The sequence below is a fragment of the Lissotriton helveticus genome, chromosome 5_1 (genome assembly GCF_964261635.1).
Source record: "Lissotriton helveticus chromosome 5_1, aLisHel1.1, whole genome shotgun sequence".
NCBI classification, from domain to species: Eukaryota; Metazoa; Chordata; class Amphibia; order Caudata; family Salamandridae; genus Lissotriton; species Lissotriton helveticus.
In genome coordinates, this window is record NC_136065.1 from 710,978,162 (window position 1) to 710,996,421 (window position 18,260).

The following is an 18,260-nucleotide window of genomic DNA, read 5'->3' on the forward strand; positions in this document are numbered from 1 at the left end:
ATCACCATTGGGAATTGAAGTGAGACTTTTCCTTTAGTTTGATACTCAAGGGAACCTTTGTACCTAACTATCTCTCACTAATAAGCCTCTAATAGCTTCTCATGTCTTTACAATAAGCCAACATACGTCCTTTTCGTCAGGTGGCAAATTTAATTGCTCCTTTATTGAATTTTAAAACAAACACATGAGCTTAAAAATAATATCTACTCTCTGGATGTCCTTCACCCACACTCATTTGTCTGAGGAGGCTCGGTCCACAACTAAGGAGGCTGTAGTATTTTTACCTCTTTTTGTCTCTTTGGTTCGGTTTCCCCACCTCCCAAGACCCGGTATACATTCACTGACCTGGGTATGCCACGCTCCTCCAGCAGCATGGCAAGGCAACTCACGATCGAGGTGGCTTCCTCGTTCTTCCCGCGTCTCGACAGGCTTCACTCGGGACTGGCAGTGACGCAACCTTGGGAATCCCTCTTCCCTTTCCTGCGGGCTGGATTTCCCCTTCTCGTCTCATTCTCTGCTGCATCTCTCTTTATTTGCTGCTTCCCCAGCGTCTTGATACTTGTCTTCTCTCTTGCCATCGACTTCCTCCTCCCTCAATTTCGGTCTGAAGGCCTGATTTCTCTCTGCCCACATTGGTGGGGAGAGACCCATGATGTCAGACAAGGTGGACCTGCAGTATGACGGCTCCTCCCCCTTAAAGGACCCGTAACGTTCTCTGTTTTTTTGGGTGTTGGGCAGAGCAGATTCAGAGCCTTTTCCATGCTGTGTAATTAGGATAGGTTCCCATCAAGATTTCTGGAGACACTGGTTGCAAACACAGAAGTCCAGGAATGTTGTGTGCTAAAGGTGCAGTACAATGCCAATTATCTGAGTAGTCTTCCCCACCCTAGTTTTGTATGTTCTCCGGTGACACTTTTATACAAAGAAATACACATATGTAGGTACACATATATAGTCCAAATAAATACTCATACGCACACAGGGATATGATGTATATTTATCTTTAAGTATGTGGGCTGAAAATTCGTTCCGCTTTTGGAATTTGCGGATTTTCTGCGATTTCGCAATCCGCTAATCTCGCGAAATCGCGGTAAAATCCGCGAATCAGCGGGGACGCATTTTCAGCCAAGCACTTACAGGGTTACAGCAGCAGGTGCAAAAGTTGAAGCTAATTTTTTGTAACCTTTTACAAAAGGGTTACAAAGAAATTAGCTTCCTGGCGCCTCGTTGCCTACTTGCAACTATTCTCTGACCCTGCTCTGACCCTTGAAGCAGGGTCAGAGAATAGTTACAAGTAGGCAATGAGGCGCCTGTCACGAAAATTAAACCTCAACAGGAAGCAGTGACAGATATAAAAACAAGCATTTGCAATGCAATAGGTCTCGCATTAGGAACGTTTGAGCTATTGGTCTTGTAAATGACAATTTTTTTTATTTATGTGTTGGTTTTGAAAATAGCTAAATTAATAGCTTTGTCATTTACAATGCCAATAGTTATAACTTTCGCAAATGTGCCACCTATAGTATTTGTAATGCAACATGTTTTGTATTTACGTGACTTAGCTGTATTGATATTACAAATTACAATGGCTTTTAATTTTTTTAATAATTAATACTTAAATAAAAGTGATTTTAATTTATAATGGCAATAGCTTAAACTTTTGTAAATAACGTTTGTGAAGATTATGTTCAGTGTATTTTATTGTGACGAAAATCCAAGAACAGAAGTGAAATATTAACATCTTTTTGTGACATTTGTAATAAAGTTTGAAACATTGAGAGAACATATTTGAACCAGTTGTTGTTGAATGGTTGCGCAGATTGATGCTGGGGTGGTGCTGAGTGGCGCTGAGTGGTGCTGGGGTGGTGCTGAGTGATAATGTGGTGGTGCTGAGTGATAATGTGGTGGTGCTGAGTGATGCTGGGGTAGCGCTGAGTGATGATGTGTTGATACAGAGGGCAGAAAGGCACAAAAAGCAGTCTAACAAAGGGCACAAGGGCAGAAAGACAAGGGAAAAATGAGTCTAACAGAGGGCAGAAGGGCACAAAAAAACAGTCTCACAGGACAGAAGGGCAGAAAAACAAGGGAAAACGATGCTAACAGAGGGCAGAAGGGCACAAAAAACGAGTCTAACGGGGCAGAAAGGCACAAAAACGAGCCTAACAGAGGGCAGAAGGGCACAAAAAACGAGTCTAACAGAGGGCAGAAGGGCACAAAAACAAGGGAATAACAGAGGGCAGAAGGGCACAAAAAACGAGTCTAACAGAGGGCAGAAGGGCAGAAAAATAAGGGAAAAATTAGTCTAACAGAGGGCAGAAGGGCAGAAAAAACGAGTCTAACAGGGGGCAGAAGGGCAGAAAAACAAGGGGAAAACGAGTCTAACAGAGGGCAGAAGGGCACAAAAAACGAGTCTAACGGGGCAGAAAGGCACAAAAACGAGTCTAACAGAGGGCAGAAGGGCACAAAAAATGAGTCTAACAGAGGGCAGAAGGGCACAAAAACAAGGGCATAACAGAGGGCATAAGGGCAGAAAAAACGAGTCTAACAGGGGGCAGAAGGGCAGAAAAACAAGGGAAAAACGAGTCTAACAGAGGGCAGAAGGGCACAAAAAACGAGTCTTAACAGGGGGCAGAATAAATCCCGCCCTGCGTGTTTGTCCACGAAGATGCCACCTTTTTGTGCAATCCCTCTACTCAACTGGAGTACTTTCTACTGTCTAATCAGTAAGTGCTCCCTCGTTGGCTAAATGTATAGGGGCAGATTTACAATAACTGGCGCATCCCCAGGGATGCGCCAATTATTGTGTGCCGCAGCTCTGCCACCCATGGTGCGCCGCATTTACAATGCGGCGCACCATGTGGCAAAAACGGCACAGATGCTTCACGCATCAGTGCCGTAAGAGCAGCGCATTGCTGGAGCTGCGTCGCGCTTGCGACCCAGCTACAGCAATGGTCTGGGGGTCCCTATCTCCCCAATGCTGCATTAAGCCTTGCGCCTGCTTCAAGCAGGCGCAGTGTTTTGACGCAGCATTGGCCTAAAAGTGACTGAGTGAATTCTTGTAGATTTCACTCAGCCACTTTTAGGAGGCGTTCCTGCGCAGGAACGCCCTCCCCTGCGCCGGAACGCCTCCTGATGGTGCAGGGCTTTACAACGTGACGCATCTGTCAGATGCGTCACGTTGTTAATACCCAGCACCATGGCGCATCTTTTGTGCTGCCGCTGCGTCACAAAAGGTCTCGGTAGAGGGTGGCAGTGGTGAACCAGAGGGTGGCAGTGATGAACCAGAGGGTGACAGTGATGAACCAGAGGGTGGCAGGGGTGAACCAGTGGGTGACAGTGCTGAACCAGAGGATGGCAGTGCTGAACCAGAGGGTGGCAGGGGTGAACCAGAGGGTGGCAGTGATGAACCAGATGGTGGAAGGGGTGAACCAGAGGATGGCAGTGGTGAACCAGAGGGTGGCATGGGTGAACCAGAGGGTGGCAGTGGTGAACCAGAGAGTGGCAGTGGTGAACCAGAGGGTGGCAGTGCTGAACCAGAGGGTGACAGTGGTTAGCCAGAGGGTGGCAGTGGTGAACCAGAGGTGCTGTGATGAACCAGAGGATGGCAGTCGTGAACCAGAGGGTGGCAATGGTGAACCAGAGGGTGACAGAGCTGTACCAGAGGGTGGCAGGGGTGAACCAGAGGGTGCTGTGATGAACCAGAGGGTGGCAGTGGTGAACCAGAGGGTGGCAGGGGTGAACCAGAGGGTTGCAGTGGTGAACCAGAGGGTGGCAGTGCTGAACCAGAGGGTAACAGTGGTTAACCAGAGGGTGGCAGTGGTGAACCAGAGGGTGCTGTGATGAACCAGAGGGTGGCAGTGGTGAACCAGAGGGTGGCAGGGGTGAACCGGAGAGTTGCAGTGGTGAACCAGAGGGTGGCAGTGCTGACCCAGAGGGTAACAGTGGTTAACCAGAGGGTGGCAGTGGTGAACCAGAGGTGCTGTGATGAACCAGAGGGTGGCAGTAGTGAACCAGAGGGTGGCAGTGGTGAACCAGAGGGTGGCAGTGGTGCACCAGAGGGTGACAGTGCCATACCAGAGGGTGGCAGGGGTGAACCAGAGGGTGCTGTGATGAACCAGAGGGTGGCAGTGGTGAACCAGAAGGTGGCAGGGGTGAACCAGAGGGTGGCAGTGCTGAACCAGAGGGTGACAGTGGTTAACCAGAGGGTGGCAGTGGTGAACCAGAGGTGCTGTGATGAACCAGAGGATGGCAGTCGTGAACCAGAGGGTGGCATTGGTGAACCAGAGGCTGACAGTGCTGAACCAGAGGGTGGCAGGGGTGAACCAGAGGGTGGCGGTGGTGAACCAGAGGGTGGCAGTGGTGAACCAGAGGGTGGCAGGGGTGAACCAGAGGGTGGCAGGGGTGAACCAGAGGGTGGCAGTGGTGAACCAGAGGGTGGCAGTGATGAACCAGAGGGTGGCAGTGGTGAACCAGAGGTTGCTGTGCCCATACACGACCGCATTGGTAACTTCACCATGCAAGCGGCCCGCGAACACGCAAAAAGCCCAGCGAACACGCAAAAAAAACAGCGAACATGCAAAAAACCCCGCGAACACGCAAAAAAACAAAAATCCGCAAATTTGTACGAATTCGCCGATTTTGCGGATTGCGAATTCGATTTCGCACGAATTCGCGGAACATGAATTCGCAAATTTCGCCCATACTGTTATGTGGGGAAGCGCCAACTCGTGAGTAGTCTTCTGAAGATAAGGTTTTGAGGCAAGGCGCTAATCTTGAGCCAAGGTTCCTTTTTTAAAGCGGAGGTCCCTTTGAAGAATGTCTTTGGTGATTTTATGCCAGATGAAGAACAGTCCTGGTCCATGCATGCATGGATTTGTGGGTGATACAAAGCAGCTTGAATGTGGATCTTCTATCAAGAGTAACCTATTTAGGTCCTTCAAGGCAGGGGAGACGTGGGCTTGTGGCTTTATACGTAAGAGTAGTCTGGCAGCAGAGTTCTGAATCTGTTGTAGTGCGTTCATAGTTGTTAAAGATGATCCATGGCAGAGGCTATTGGCATAATCAAATTTAGACAGAACAAGAGAGATAGTAGCCTGGACCTTGTGTGGAAGTTCTAGGCGAGGAAAATCACGTCGCAGAGTTTTAATACTAATGAAGCTTCATCTTGCTAATTTGTGCATTTGAGCATACATTGATAGCTTGTTAGTCCATGGTATTTCCAAGGTTTCGTACGTCCTTTGATACCTTAGGCGGTATTACCAAACTGTCAGGCCAGGCAGGAACTGGGTCATAATTTCTCCAGTCGCCATATATGAGTATTTCTGTTTTGGAAGCATTTATTTTGAGATGGCTTCCTGTATTCCACTGATCAATGGCTCTGAGGCAACTGAAAAGTTGTGAGTTTTCAATGTCTTTGTTGCTTTTCAGTTTAAGGAGTATTTGTGTGTCATCTGCATAGTTATATCATGTGAGGTGAAACTGATTGATCAGTGCCAATAATGACTTCATGTAGATGTTGAAAAGCATGGGTGAGTGACAGAGCCTTGAGGGAGCCTAGAGGGACCCCTGCTTTTGTAAAGTATGGTTTGGACAAAAATGAGGTGGTATGGATGACATTTGTTTTGTTTTGAAGTAGGATGTGATCCAGTCAAGAGCAGTATCCTTCAGCCAGCTTTGTAGAGTCTTTGTATTAGAGTCTAATGGTCAACTGTGTCAAAGGCAGCTGGGAGGTCGAAGAAAAGTAGTGCAGCAACCCTGTTCTGCTCAACTGTGTTCTTAAGGTCACCCTAGATGGCAAAGAGGACAGATTCTGTGCCTCTGCATTGATTAAATCCTGTTTGGCATTCTGAAAATATGGAATTATCTTCAACGAAGTGTAACAAGTGGGCGAATGCTGCTCTGTCTATCAGTTTAACCCAGGAAAGGTCTATTTGTTTTTGGTCTGTTGTTGTCAGGGTTAAGCAGGTCCAGGTTTTTTTTTTAGTAATGGGCATATGTATAACTTTTTTAGATCATCTGGAAATATTACTGTAGATAAGGGATTGTTGATGATTTTTCTTACTGGTGTGGCTGCAGAGGTAGAATTTTCTTCAAGGTTTGTGGTGGACATTGGTTAGAAGTGCTGCTGGCAGGCCTGCTTCCTTTTACCATGTCCATAAATTCACTGTCTGATATTTGTTGGAAGAAATGCAGAGACTGGCCTAGCCTACTCTTTGAGGTTTGATTGAGAAAAAGGGTTGGTTGCTGGTGGGTTTGTCTTGTTTTGAATAGGAGTCCAATGTGTCTGCTTTGGTCGGGTAATTACTTGCCAGTTTGTCATGGAATTCTTGAGTAATGGGATTACACCTTCTAGGCAATTTGGTTTATGAAATTCAGTGAGAATTTTATAGATGTATTTACTTGCACATTTAGCATTTTGAATTATGTCTGTATAGCATTTTCCTTAGCTTGTTTGATTGCTGACTTGCATAATCTGTTTAGTTTTTGTCGTTGAAGTTTGCCTTGATTGGTGCCTGTTTTGAGCCAGGTGCATTGCAGCTTTCAAATTTGCAGTTTTCTCTCATTTTAGCTTCGTATTTCTCCAGGTTGCATGTTTTCTATTGTTCTGTTGTGTGGGTGTTAGTGGTATTAGGATATCAAAAGCTTCCTGTAGCCACTCATATCGTTTTTGAACAATGGTAGTCTGACCATGTGACAGGAGTAATTATTTGAAAGGTAACTAGTTCTGGATTAACAAAAATGACATCTAGGATAGTTCCAGCGATGAATGTGGATTTGTAGATAACCTGATGTGAGTTAAGTGTGCCTAGGCCAGTGATGATTGTTTTCAGATGGGACATATTGTGTCTATCAAACCAAATGTTTAGGTCACCAATAATGCAAAGGTTAGAGTGTAGTGTTATTAGGTTTCAAACTTTGTCTAGAAATGTGTCTGAGAACATTGCATTGGTAATTGGAGGTCTGTAAAAGAGTAGGAAGTCACAGGAGGAAGATGGTGTAGGGTTGCCTCTGGTGAAGGGAGCCTCACAACCTTGTATGGAGAGGTTGTCAGCTTTAGTGATATCTAATGATTGCTTGAATACAACAGCTAGGCCACCACCTGTTTGCCTATACAATTTTGTGTGATAGTTTGATAGCCTAGATGAATGGCTTAATGCAACACTGGAGCCATTTCATCTCCCAATCATGATTCAGTTATGAAGAGTGAGCCAGGTTGTGTGTCAGTGAGAAGGTCGTAGATGTGATGCTTGAATTTAGAGAGTGATAGAGCATTTATTAGCAGGCCGTTTAGAGAATGTGTTTTGGTGATGGTGTAACTTGTAGCAGGTGTGTCCTAAGTGCTGGTATTAGCTCGATAAGGATAGCAATAGTGTAGCTGTTCTGTATCGTATTTCTCATTCAGAGGCTAAGAAGTCATTTTGATGAGTCTGCGTGTGTTGGTGGTGGAGATGGTGGTTAAGAGTGAGTTGGTGAGCTACGTTGTTTTTGTAGAGTAGCCTTGTATTGCAGTAGACATGGAGATGCAAAGTTGTGAAGAGTGGCATGTTGCTTATTTTGTTTGCATCTGTGGTGGGTGAAAGCTGTATGAGTTAAGGGTGTTGGTGCAGCATGTGTGTCATGTTGTAAGGTTTGAAATGATCCAATGGATGAGAGCTGGTGAAAAGAGAGTTGCTGGGTTGCTGTATATGTGTTAGGTGTGGGCGGAGAGAGAAAGCTTGGCAGTGGAGTTGGTTTAGGATATGTATTACTGGTGTAGTCAGGAGGGTGGGTGTGGGTGTATGTGTCAGGGTGCACTCCGCAGGGTCCAATCGCAGCAATATAGGCTCCACCTCCTGACGTCCCCAACACCCTGATAAATAAATACACAGGGTGTTCGAGTGATCGGGCGGGGGAAATAAAGAAAAAAGGGAGGGACGGAAGGGAACAGCAGGGAAGGGATAGCTGAAAGAGAAAACACACCAATGTTATACTACACATATGAAATGCTACTCTCATTTCATTCTCGCTAATGTCTCTCTATTCACCTGGTTCAGGTTATCCCAAGGTGCCCTCCTGCTGCTGTAGGTAGATATATACATATAACGAAATACGTTCCTGATCCCTGATGATAGAAAAGACAAGTTATTCCTCAGACCCATACATGTGTGTGCAATACTAATAGGAACTTATTAATGGGAAAAATAACGCACCCCCTAGTATTGTGTTCATAATGTAATGATGCTCCTTTGAAACTATTCCCAGAATGAAAGAGAATTCTTCTCCTTACTCTTTCTGAAAACACTTATATCCAAAATCATCAGAAAAGGGTTCCTTCACCCGATCTGAAGACAACAAAGTAAATAGTTAAACAAACGGTAAGATGTAGCCTCCTACTACTACCTTCCGTTGTGATAGTTCAGTTCATGTGTCCTTTAGCATTTGAAAACGAACATACTTGAAAACCAGTCTCCAAATACGGTAAAGTGTAGAGGCTTCCACCACTTTCCGCTTTGGCACTTGCAAAAGATACCTCCAACTCCCCCCAGCTATTGTGGGACTTCGTAACGGTAACGCGCAGCAAAGCCACGGCGCTCCGCTCACTAAGCAATCAACAAATGAATACCCGTCGTGGCCATGGAAAAGACGCACGTCGGTATAACTACAGTTTATCACAAAGCAGCTTAGCGTTTTACTCACGCTTAGAACGACTTGAATCCTCGGCACGAACCCCAGTATGCAGCTAGTGACAGCCTGCTCACCAGCCGAATCGGAAGGACGATGAGTAATTGACCCGGAAGCAAGAGGTCCAGAGGAAAGGTGCTAGGCAAGCACCTCGCTCGGAATACCGAGCTGAACCAAGGCACGTAACATGAGAATCTACGAGACAAAAGGGCAGAGCACAGCAAGGAGACCTTCCTCCAGCGCAGGTTACTCAGGAAACAGGAAAAGAACCAAAATCATGCACAAGGTCTCCCGGTCCCGCCCTTATTTATACACCAGGGAAACACACAGGGCATTATGGGGCATGTAGTTCAACAATTAGGTAGGCGCTGCTACGTGATCCTGACAGTATGTCCCCGTCTCTAGCGCTTCCTAGGACCAGGCTTAGCAGGGTACCTCACATGAAAGGATCTGACTGCCCTTGGGGCATGGACATTCGTCACCGGCTCCCAAGAGTCGTCCTCGGCAGAATAGCCCTTCCAAGACACCAGATAACAGAGTACACCCCTACGCCACCTGGAGTCCCTGATGCTCTTCACCTCATATTCAAGCCCTCCATCGCTCACCACAGGCGGAGGAGCCACCCTCCTAGAGGTCAAAGCCGGTTTTAGAAGCTGCACATGAAACACCGGGTGTATTCTCAGTGACCCCGGCAGCTTCAATTTATAGGCCACTGGATTGATTCTTTTCACAATTGGGTAAGGGCCAATGTAACGGGGGTGAAAAACACTTCGCAGTTTAAAATGAATGTTTTTTGTTCACAACCAAACCTTGTCCCCCACTGCATACTGGCGACCCTTCATGCGGTGCCGATCTTCCCACCTCTTGTACACCTCTTTTGCCTTTATCAAGTGCGCCTACACACCCTTGTGTACCTTTCTCAGGAGCTGCACCTTTTCCTTCACCGAAGGCTGGTTTTTCACATCCTCTGGTATGTCTACGGGCAAGGTGGTAGCATCATAACCGTAATTGGCCTTGAAAGGAGACATACCAGTGGAGCTGTGCCTTGCGTTATTGTAGGCCAATTCCGCCATCCACAACAAATCAACCCAGGATTCATGAGCCTCTTTCGAATAACATCTCAGATACTTCTTCAGCGTCTGATTAAGCCTCTCGGTTTGGCCATCAGTCTGGGGATGGAAACTTGTGGAGAGAGACGACTCTATGTTCAATGCACGACACCACATGCGCCAAAAACGGGCTATGAACTGGGGCCCACGATCTGAAACCACAACTCTCGGAATCCCATGCAACCTTATGATGTTGCTGGCTAACAACTGGGCTGTCTGTCCTGCTGTTGGAAGGTTCCTACAAGGAATAAAGTGCCCCATCTTTGTGAGGCTGTCTACAACCACTAGGATGGCAGAGTATCCCTGATCAGAAGGTAAACCTGACACAAAATCCAAACTAATGTTCTGCCAGGGTCGATTAGGGGTAGGCATAGGCATGAGCTTCCCGGCTTTCCTGGTGTTCACTCCTTTTGCTCTAGCACATACATCACATCTTGACACCCACAATGTTACATCCTTGGGCAAAGTTTCCCACCAAAAATGTCTTTGTATCGTAGTGATAGTTTTACGTATGCCAGGATGTCCTGCCAAGGGCACTTCGTGGCACCAAAGAAAAGCCTTTTTCTGTAACTGGACGGTGGGCAAGAACAACCGATCATACCGGAAAGGCAACCCTTGTCTCACTGTTCTTTCAGGTTTACCAACTGCCCAGGTATTCCAACCCCCAGGGACTGGAAGTGACTTCACCTCCTCTAGGAATCGATCGGCTCTCACCACACACACCACCTTAGTTGCTGGAATTATGGCCTGAGTGTCCTCAGTCTTGGGCATGGCCGGCAGTATTTGTCTGGACAACGCATCTGCCTTGCGATTCTCGCTACCAGGCCTGAACGTGACCACAATTCATATTCCGCAAAGAACAACATCCAGCGCATTTGTCTTTGCGTGAGATGCCTTGCAGATGACATATATTGTAGGTTCCGATGGTCGGTGTACACCGTGATGGCATGAAGGGCCCCCCACAAATACTGTCTCCACTCCTGAAAGGCTCTCTTGATGGAGAGGAGTTCTTTCTCAGCAATTGTGTAATTGAGTTCAGCAGGACTCAACTTTCTAGATAGGTAGGCCACTGGATGGAGCTGGCCTGTACCTGGGTCTCTTTGAGATAGTATCGCCCCTATGGCCTCATCAGAAGCATCAGCCTCTACCACAAATGGATGTTCCAGATTTGGATGGGAAAGCACAGGAGCCGTGATGAACGAGGTCTTCAGACTCTCAAATGCCTCCTCAGCCTCCCTAGTCCATACAAAAGGCACCCCCTTCCTCAGTAGTTTGGTGATGGGAACAGCCACTTGCGAGAAGTGTAGAATGAAGCGGCGATAGTAATTAGCGAAGCCCAGAAAACTCTGGACCTCTCTAACGTTTTTGGGGGTAGGCCATTCCTGAACCGCTAGCACCTTGCGCTCTGACATCTGTAAACCTTTAGGGCTAAGCATCACCCCCAGGAACTCAACTTTGGTCACCCCAAATTCGCATTTGCTCAACTTAACTATAGTTGGTGCTCTCTCAACTTTTCCAACACCCTACACACCTGTTCCGTGTGACTAGACACCTCCATAGAGTAAACCAGGATGTCGTCAATTTAGACAACAACAAAAAGATCTATGTATTCCTTCAGCACATCATTTATGAAAAACTGGAAGGCCGCAGGGGCATTACATAGTCCAAAGGCATGACCAGATATTCATACAGGCCATACCGCGTCTTGAAAGCTGTTTTCAACTCATCCCCCTTACGGACCCTGACCAAGTGATAAGCACCCCGCAAGTCTAAGCGGGTATAGATCTTTGCCTCCCTCACTTGATCAAGCAGAACTGGTATGAGGGGGAGAGGGTATCTGTTATGGATGGTGTTTTTATTCAAGACGCGGTAGTCTACACATGCCCTCAAATCCCCATTGGCCTTCGCTATAAAAAATAAAGGAGAGGCTGCAGGGGAGCGGGATGGTCTAATGCTCACATGATGGTCCAAGTATTCTTTCAAATGGGTGGTTTCGGGAACAGACAGGGCATACACTCTAGATGCGGGAATAATGGCACCATCCACCAGGTCTATGCGGCAGTCATACTCCCTATGAGGAGGCAATGTTTCTGCTTTGCTTTCGCTGAACACATCATGATAAGACACATACTCCACCGGGAGTACGACCTCCTTCTCAGCGGCCGTGGCCACTAGAAAAGGACTGGCCAACACAGCCACCTGCGAAACTACACATGGAACGAGATGTTCCTGACAATATTCCGGCAAAAACTGTACTGTCTTAGCTTTCCAATCAATGGAGGGGTTGTGGTAACTCAACCATGGCATCCCCAGTATAAGCTCATATTGAGGTGCGTCTATGATATTTTGTTCCAACACCTCCGCGTGTCTCTCATCCTGTACCTCAATAGACACCACCACTTCACCCGTCTTCTCTGTTATGAGCCCTGATTTGATAGGCTGACCATCCACAGCTAAAACCTCCTCCGGGATGTCCCTGGGCACTCTGGGTAAAGCTAAACGGGATACCAATCCATCATCAATAAAATTACCAGTAGCCCCATGATTCGAGCATTACTAGTACTTGATGGGACTTCTGCTCACATTCCAAAACCATAGTGAGCACCAAACGAGACTCCGTCTCCCCTATCCCTCTTGTGGACAAAGAAGTAAGCTTCCAGTCCTCAGAACCCTCTTCTCTCTGCTGTACAACAGCGGTATTCTCCGACTCTTTTACTGTCGAGGAGACTGCCACTCTCTTATTTCTATTCCAATTGTTTGGTCCCTTGGGTTTAGCAGGGCATTCTCTGATGTAGTGGCCCCTCTTGCCACAGTACATACATAATCCCTGTACTCTCCTGCTTTCTCTCTCTTCTCTAGACAATGGTGCTCCAAGGGCGCCTATTTCATGGGCTCAGAACCAGTTTCAGCTGTGCTCACCACCTTTCGTGGGAAACGATCAAATCTGAAAGAGCTTCTCTCCCACTTCCTCCTGTCCCCTCCTCTCTCAGCCATCCGGCTATCAAGTCGCCATAATTGCTACAACTGGACCAGGCAGAATGTAATTCTTGGGTGCGTGATTCTGTCAGGGTGCACTCCGCAGGGTCCAATTGCAGCAATATAGGCTCCATCTCCTGACCTCCCCAACACCCTGATAAATAAATACACAGGGTGTTCGAGTGATCAGGCGAGGGAAATAAAGAAAAAAGGGAGGGACGGAAGGGAACAGCAGGGAAGGGATAGCTGAAAGAGAAAACACACCAATGTTATACTACACATATGAAATGCTACTCTCATTTCATTCTCGCTAATGTCTCTCTATTCACCTGGTTCAGGTTATCCAAAGGTGCCCTCCTGCTGCTGTAGGTAGATATATACATATAACGAAATACGTTCCTGATCCCTGATGATAGAAAAGACAAGTTATTCCTCAGACCCATACATGTGTGTGCAATACTAATAGGAACGTATTAATGGGAAAAATAACGCACCCCCTAGTATTGTGTTCATACTGTAATGATACTCCTTTGAAACTATTCCCAGAACGAAAGAGAATTCTTCTCCTTACTCTTTCTGAAAACACTTATATCCAAAATCATCAGAAAAGGGTTCCTTCACCCGATCCGAAGACAACAAAGTAAATAGTTAAACAAACGGTAAGATGTAGCTTCCTACTACTACCTTCCGTTGTGATAGTTCAGTTCATGTGTCCTTTAGCATTTGAAATTGAGCATACTTGAAAACCAGTCTCCAAATACGGTAAAGTGTAGAGCCTTCCACCACTTTCCGCTTTGGCACTTGCTTAAGATACCTCCAACTCCCCCCAGCTATTGTGGGACTTCGTAACGGTAACGCGCAGCGAAGCCACGGCGCTCCGCTCACTAAGCAATCAACATATGAATACCCGTCGTGGCCATGGAAAAGACCCACATCGGTATAACTACAGTTTATCACAAAGCAGCTTAGCTTTTTACTCACGCTTAGAACGACTGGAATCCTCGGCACAAACCCAGTATGCAGCTAGTGAACAGCCTGCTCACCAGCCGAATCGGAAGGACGATGAGTAATTGACCCGGAAGCAAGGGGTCCAGAGAAAAGGTGCTAGGCAAGCACCTCGCTCGGAAAACCGAGCTGAACCAAGACACGTAACATGAGAATCTCCAAGACAAATGGGCAGAGCACAGCAAGGAGACCTTCCTCCAGCGCAGGTTACTCAGGAAACAGGAAAAGAACCAAAATCACGCACAAGGTCTCCCGGTCCCGCCCTTATTTATACACCAGGGAAACACACAGGGCATTATGGGGCATGTAGTTCAACAATTAGGTAGGCGCTGCTACGTGATCCTGACAGTATGTTTGCAGTTTATGACAAAAAGTATTATCAGCGTGTGTTTATGAGATTTTGTTGTGCTGGTATGTGTGTTATGTTTTGTTTTTCAGGAGTAGTGAGAGTGAGAGGAGGTGATGCATGTGTTTTCAGAGAAGTACTTGTTGGTGAGTGGAGGTTGCAAGGTAAAGGGGTGGTGATGTGTTTTGGAATAGAGTGTATGTGGTGCGTAAGAGGAGATAAATAAGAGTTAAGAGTGTTCATGTTAAATTTGATTGCTAGAAATGGTAATATGTGTGGTGCAGTGGAGTGTAAGGGTTGTGTGTGTGTTCTTTTGGCAACAAGAAGAAGAGGGTGTTGGTGGATGTCACTGACCATGTCATGAGTGATGTAATATGTGACATCATCAGCACAGTGCATTGCAGGGGCCCGAATTATAGTTAGCTGAACTAAGTATAACGTCTGAATTTCACTGGTTTTGCACGAGTGAAATGTCCAACTAACTATAACGTCCCTGAAACCTGTGGTTTTTTTCAGTGATTTTCTAAGGTTTTTGGATTGCTAATTTCTAACTATAACCTCCCTGAAAGCTGTGGGGTTTTCAGGGAATTTCATAGGTTTTTTTAAATGCTAATTTCTAACTATGCCTACAGAGGTAGGACATGTTCAGAAAGCGGAAGAAAGGCACAGAAAGAAGCACCAGAAATGCAGAAAGCAGCAACAGAAGTCCAGCAAGACGAAGAAAGGTGCAGAAAGAAGCAAGAGATGTGCACAAAGATCTGACAGAGGAGCAGAAAGAGGCCTTGTTGCAAAGTCATCCTGTGCCCCCACCTTTTTGCTGATGGGTACTGGTGGTAACTGACTCGGACTAACCAGGCCTAGAGCCAGTGCTATTTTAAAAGACACTTAGAATACAGTGAAAATACCTACATATACTAGGGAACACTATGCATTAGGGTACCCCTGTGATTGGCATGACCTCCTCTGTAGGCCCTAGTACATAATAGGGCAGGGGGATTAAAACTACCTCTAAGTCAGAGGTGAAGAAAGAAGCTTCTTTAAGTTGGATATATATATATATATATATATTTACATCCATATCCTTGAGATATATATATATTACCTGCAGGCAGTCGCCAGTAGGTAGTTATAGGTAGGACCTATTAAGCATAGGAAATCAGCAACATTCTATTCCCAATAGCTTTGGCGCCGATTGATGAATCTTTGCAAAATTTGCCAAACTTTTGGCCAGCTCTGGTCCCCTCCTAGCCTAAAAGTTTCACGGTGATTAGTCAAGTGGGGGCCGAGAAAAAAGGGGGGTCCCAAAACGTGTTTTCCCCATGCAATTTCCCATTGGACCTTTAGCCACAGCTACAGCCGGAACGGCTGAAAGGATTTACACCAAATTTGGCAAAGAGGTAGTCCTCAGTTCAGACTTGTGCCACAGGGAGCTGCATGTTATTAGCTCCCCATGTGGAAAAGCAATGCCGGCTCCCAAACGCGTAGAAGTTGTGCACCAAAGGCGCTGGAGTCGTACACCCTACAGATTATGAGTGGTGCATCCAGTGAATGCACAAATGGGGGGACGTACTGAGCGCTGCGCTGGGTGCGCGACTTTTAATTTTACCTTAAAAAAATAGCCCCATTCAGGAATTTCTAATATCCCCGGGGACCCTATCCCCCGGGTCTTATAAAAAATGTTGGGGACCGTGGAGGGAGCCATAATGTCCCCAAGGTCCCGCCGGCTCCTCGCGTTCTTCGGGAACGGGCATCGCTTATCCACATGGGGAGATGCTAAGTTGCATATGGAAAAGCAATCTGGTTTGGATTTTGAAAGTGAGAAAAGATTTCACTGCTGTGTCTTTCAAAATCAAAACTAAGTTTGCTATGGGAGGGCGGGAGCCACAGGACTCCCACCCTCTCATAGCAAACAGCAGTATCCCGGGGTTAGGCACCCCAGGACACTGCAGGAGCCGGCCCTGGGGAAAAGTGACGCAAAAGGGGTGCAAGGGTGTTGTAAATCTAGTTTGGATTTTGAAAGAGAAAGGAGAGTGCATCTGTAGGGTAAATGCAGGTTAGTGTAGGGGTAACAATTACTATTCTAAGTCCAGGGGGGTGCATCTGCACAGAATGTGCTGGATACTGTATCAGTAAAAAAAAAAAAAAATCCAACCCCAAGGTGGTACATCTGTAGGGTATGTGCTGGATAGTGTATGAGTAACAATTACTATTGCAAATCCAGGGCGTTGCATCTGTGGGGTATTTGCTGGATAGTGTTTGAGTAACAATGACTATGAAAAAGAAAGGAGTTAAAGGAGAAGGAGACACGCACTTTCATGGTGAACCTGGAAGAAGAGAAAGTGACGAGATATGATTTCCGACCTGTTTAGGCTTGAGAGCCTGGTTCATCATTAAATGGGGTCTGGCAGATAAGTGCGTACTTATTCTGCAAGAAGCCTTTTGGGGTCTTGCGAAAGCAAGTCATCTTTAATAATTGCCTCTTGCTGCGTGTACTTGCAAGGTCATCTGATTTGCTCATATGTTAAAAACAGAAACTTTCTACGCCTCTTTTTTATTGGTTGTGAAGCATGGTTAGAAGATGTATTACCGACCAATCCCTTTCCTTGCGCAGATTTTGAAAAACATTTGATTGGCTGTTGTGTGGTTAACTCTACCTTCCTGATCCTAATGTTGATTGGCTTGTTTTTTCTATTGACGTTACGATACCCTCACCATGTACATAGCCCATTTTGTGACGCACTTTATTTTACAATGCGTTTCAAAAACTAGTTGTGGTAGGCTGTTTTTAACATAAACTGTGTACTTTGCATATGAGTTTGTTGACTGTAAAGGTATATAAAAATATTATTGTATTTTCTTTTCTGTCATAAATGTGCTGAGTTTTCTCCTTTAGCGTGGAGTACTATGTTCTTTTATTAAATGTATAATTCTTCTACAAAACAAAGAAAAATGCTCATGTTTTCAAACTATTTTTATTGAGGCTTTTATATTCATCATATGGGTGAAATGCCACATTTTTTTTTCATTCATTGTTTTCACGTGTTGGACTACATTTATTTTATTTTATCATAAGCACTCATTCCTTATGTTTACATTATATAAATGTTGCCCCATCATCTTTATTTAAATGTTTGGGCTTTTTCTACTTTCAGATAAAGTAGAATAGAAGTGCTACAACAAACACTCCCTCACTACTTCATCTTTCTTTTTGTATGTACATTTCATTTCATTATTAAATTTAACAATCATTTTTAAAAAAGGAAAGAATTATTAACATTTGAAGCCACAATTATATTATTTTTTTCATAAAAAGTGCTTGCGAAGATAATCCTCTGTACTTCACGAGTAAAAATTTGTATAAGCACTACTCAATATAAATACTTTTAGCACATTTTCACTCAAGAAGATAAGGAGTATTCTCCTTTATTCTCCTTTATTCCAAAGTATTTCATTCTTTCGTCGATAGTTTATTTATACTACATTTTTCAATCATTAAAAAAATACATGCAAAAAATATTGTTTATTATTGTTTGAAATCCTCTGTTGAAAGTCATCCAACTCCAGTTGAAGGATCATAAAGTTAAATTAAAATATACATTAACAATATGATCCCTCTGTGGAAATGAAAGATAAATTCAAGATGATGGCATCGCTCCTAATCATTACTATGCATGTAGTAATTCCTTAAGTAACCTATATTTCTTGTAATGGTGTTTCGTCAACTCGTTATTGTATTCCATTCAAACTTAATCATACCACATTCTATAATCATTTAAATATTTTTGCTTTCTTTTTTCAAAAATATCAAACATATACCCATTCAGATAATTTACCTCTCTTCGATATTCCGTCGTAATTCATCCAACTCCTCTGGCGGGGACATATTGTTTTATATATTTTTAAATATACATTAACAATATGTTCCCTCTATGGAAATGAAAGATATTCTCAAGATGCTTCCCCAGCCCCGAATCATTACCTTGCTCGTAGTTTCTTCACCCATAATGATTCTCTGAAACGAAACTAATTATCCCACAGGCGTGGTTTATATACTTTTTGGTTACCTAACACTCTATGGGATCAATTAATTGCTCCTCCCACTTTTTACTCACCTTTTTCATGATAGGTGTTCTAATTTCCACTGTTTTAGTGTGTTACCTGTT

The 18,260-nt window shown here is 45.0% G+C and overlaps 1 protein-coding gene across 2 annotated transcripts in view; it reads left to right on the forward strand.

The window, feature by feature from the left end:
* The window catches only part of LOC144754857 (uncharacterized), a 1,464,081-nt gene that overhangs the window by 908,749 nt on the left and 537,072 nt on the right, over positions 1 to 18,260 (forward strand). The gene's annotated exons all lie outside the window — the stretch shown is intronic.